This window comes from Manihot esculenta, chromosome 13 (assembly GCF_001659605.2).
Source record: "Manihot esculenta cultivar AM560-2 chromosome 13, M.esculenta_v8, whole genome shotgun sequence".
Lineage (NCBI taxonomy): Eukaryota > Viridiplantae > Streptophyta > Magnoliopsida > Malpighiales > Euphorbiaceae > Manihot > Manihot esculenta.
Window position 1 is genome coordinate 16,960,130 of NC_035173.2, and position 3,498 is coordinate 16,963,627.

Sequence of the window (3,498 nt, forward strand, 5' to 3'; positions counted from 1 at the left end):
GAACAAGTTGAAATTCGGTCTGGGATTTGGCGGTGGCTCGAGCTCAGGCTCAGATGGTACAGAATGCCAGAGATGTGGGAGACCGCACAGGGGAGTGTATCGAGCTGGGACTAACACATGTTTCAGATGTGGACAGGAGGGACACATAGCTCGGGATTGTCCTAGAGCACCTTTTATGGGCCAGCCCCAGCAGACAGCTTCTGGTAGTGTGGCACAGCCAGCAGTTCCAGCCACGACTCAGGGCAGTGGCAGAGGTAGAGGGAGAGGGGCAGCCTCTTCTTCTGGTTCCCGAGGTGAAGGTCCATCAGCTCCAGCCAGGATCTTCACCATGACACAGCAGGAGGCTAACACATCCAACACCGTGGTGTCAGGTAATCTCGTCATTGGGTGTTCTGATGTGTATGCATTAATGGACCCAGGTGCATCTCATTCATTTATTGCTCCGAGAGCCGTTGAGAGGTTGGGTCTGATAGTCTCTGGGTTAGAGTGTCCCCTATGGGTCAGTGGACCCAAGTGTGACCCGTCAGTGGCAGTGTCAGTCTGCCAGTACAGTCCAGTTTTTGTTGAGGGAAGATGCCTCTCCGCCGACCTTGTGGTTCTAGATTTGACAGACTTTGACGTCATTCTAGGGATGGATTGGCTATCTACCCATGGTGCTACCTTGGACTGCAGGGACAAGGTAGTCAGGTTCAGAGATCAGAACGGGTCAGAGGTCGTCTTCAGAGGAGACAAGAGGGGCACACCTAGAGGTCTGATATCAGCTCTTCAGGCTCGTAGGTTGCTTAGGAAGGGATGTCAGGGGTACTTAGCTCATGTGAGAGAGCTAGACAGTCAGGTCAGGGAGCCGGCCTCGGTGCCAGTTGTCAGAGAGTTTCAGGATGTCTTTCCAGACGAACTTCCGGGTTTACCACCTGCTTGGGAGATAGAGTTCGAGATAGAGTTGGTGCCTGGAACCCGACCGATCTCTATCCCTCCCTACAGGATGGCCCCAGCTGAATTGAAAGAGTTGAAAGAGCAGTTGCAAGAGCTGGTAGAAAAGGGTTTCATCCGACAGAGTACCTCACCTTGGGGTGCTCCGGTCTTGTTTGTGAGGAAGAAGGATGGATCCCTTAGACTTTGTATCGACTACAGGCAGTTGAACAAAGTCACTACCAAGAATAGGTACCCTCTGCCAAGGATCGATGATCTATTCGACCAGCTAGCCGGAGCGGGTTGTTTCTCCAAAATAGATCTAAGATCGGGGTACCATCAGCTAAGGATAAGGGATGAGGATGTGCCGAAGACAGCCTTCAGGACCAGATATGGGCATTTTGAGTTCCTTGTAATGCCGTTCGGGTTAACCAACGCCCCTGCAGCATTCATGGATCTCATGAACAAAGTGTTTAGCCAGTACCTGGATCACTTCGTTATTGTCTTTATAGATGATATCCTAGTGTATTCCAGGAATGCAGAGGAGCATGCCCATCATCTGCGGTTGGTCTTGCAGACCTTGAGGGAACATGGCTTGTATGCCAAGTTCTCTAAATGTGAGTTCTGGCTGAGGAGCATTTCGTTCTTGGGGCATGTAGTGTCAGAGAATGGGATTGAGGTGGACCCCAAGAAGACGAAAACTGTGGCTAACTGGCCTAGACCCACTTCAGTGACAGAGATTAGAAGTTTCTTGGGTTTGGCAGGTTACTACAGGAGGTTCGTTCAGGACTTCTCAAAGATAGCAGCTCCTCTGACCAGGTTAACCAGGAAGAATCAGAAATTTCTGTGGACCGACCAGTGCGAAGAGAGTTTTGAAGAGCTTAAGAAGAGGTTGACTTCAGCACCAGTGTTAGCTCTGCCATCTAGCGATGAGGACTTTACAGTCTTTTGTGATGCGTCCCGTGTGGGACTGGGTTGTGTACTGATGCAGAATGAGAGGGTGATCGCTTATGCTTCTAGGCAGCTGAAGAAGCACGAGTTGAATTACCCCACACATGACCTAGAGATGGCAGCAATAATCTTTGCACTCAAGATGTGGAGGCACTACCTCTATGGGGTTAAATGTGAGATCTTCACAGATCATAAAAGCCTGCAGTACATCCTGAGTCAAAGAGATTTGAACTTGAGACAGAGGAGATGGGTGGAGCTGCTGAGTGACTATGATTGCAAGATTCAGTATCATCCGGGTAAGGCGAATGTCGTGGCAGACGCCCTAAGCCGGAAGCCACTAGGCAGTTTATCCCACATATTGGCAGAGAGGAGGCCAGTGGTGAAGGAGTTCTATAAGCTTATTGAAGAAGGTCTACAGATGGAGTTATCTGGTACAGGTGCCTTGGAGGCTCAGATGAGAATGGCACCCGTGTTTCTGGAGCAGGTGGCTCAGAAACAGCATGAGGACCCGGAGTTAGTGAAGATTGCCAGGGCTGTCCAGTCAGGCAATGACAGTGAGTTCAGATTTGACAACAAGGGGATCCTCCGCTATGGGAGCAGACTATGTGTACCAGATGACATAGGGCTAAAAGGAGACATTATGAGAGAGGCTCATAATGCGAGATACAGCATTCACCCCGGAGCCACCAAGATGTATCAAGATTTGAAGAAAGTTTATTGGTGGCCAGCGATGAAGAAAGAAGTGGCACAGTTTGTGTCCGCCTGCGAAGTATGTCAGAGGGTGAAGCTAGAACATCAGAAGCCGGCTGGAATGCTTAACCCGCTACCTATTCCAGAATGGAAATGGGAGAATATAGCTATGGACTTCGTAGTGGGGTTACCGGCGGCGTCCAACAGAGTGGACTCCATATGGGTGATTGTGGACAGACTCACCAAATCTGCTCACTTCATTCCTGTCAGGAGTGGCTACTCTGTGGACAAGTTGGCGCAGGTGTATGTAGATGAGATCGTCAGGCTGCATGGGGTTCCTGTTTCGATAGTGTCTGATAGAGGGCCCCAGTTCACCTCCAGGTTTTGGCGGAGTCTGCAGAATGCCATGGGTACTAGGTTGGATTTCAGTACTGCCTTCCACCCGCAGACTAATGGACAGTCAGAAAGGACCATCCAGACTATCGAGGATATGCTCAGAATGTGTGTGCTGGACTTTGGCGGTTCTTGGAGGCAGCATCTACCTTTGGTGGAGTTTGCCTACAACAACAGCCATCATGCTAGCATCGGGATGGCTCCATATGAAGCTTTGTACGGAAGGAAGTGCAGATCACCTGTTTGCTGGGAGGAAGTTGGAGAAAAGGCCTTGGCAGGGCCTGAGCTAGTAGAGATCACCAGCAGGGTGGTACCCATAATCAGAGAGAGAATCAAGACTGCTGCCAGCAGACAGAAGAGCTATGCAGACATCCGCAGAAGACAGTTAGAGTTTCAGGAGGGGGATCTGGTATTGCTCAAGGTGTCTCCTATGAAGGGAGTGGTTCGCTTTGGGAAGAAAGGTAAACTAGCCCCACGATACATCGGACCCTTTGAAATCTTGCAAAAGATTGGGAATGTGTCGTACAAGCTAGATTTACCTGCTTCAATGGAAAG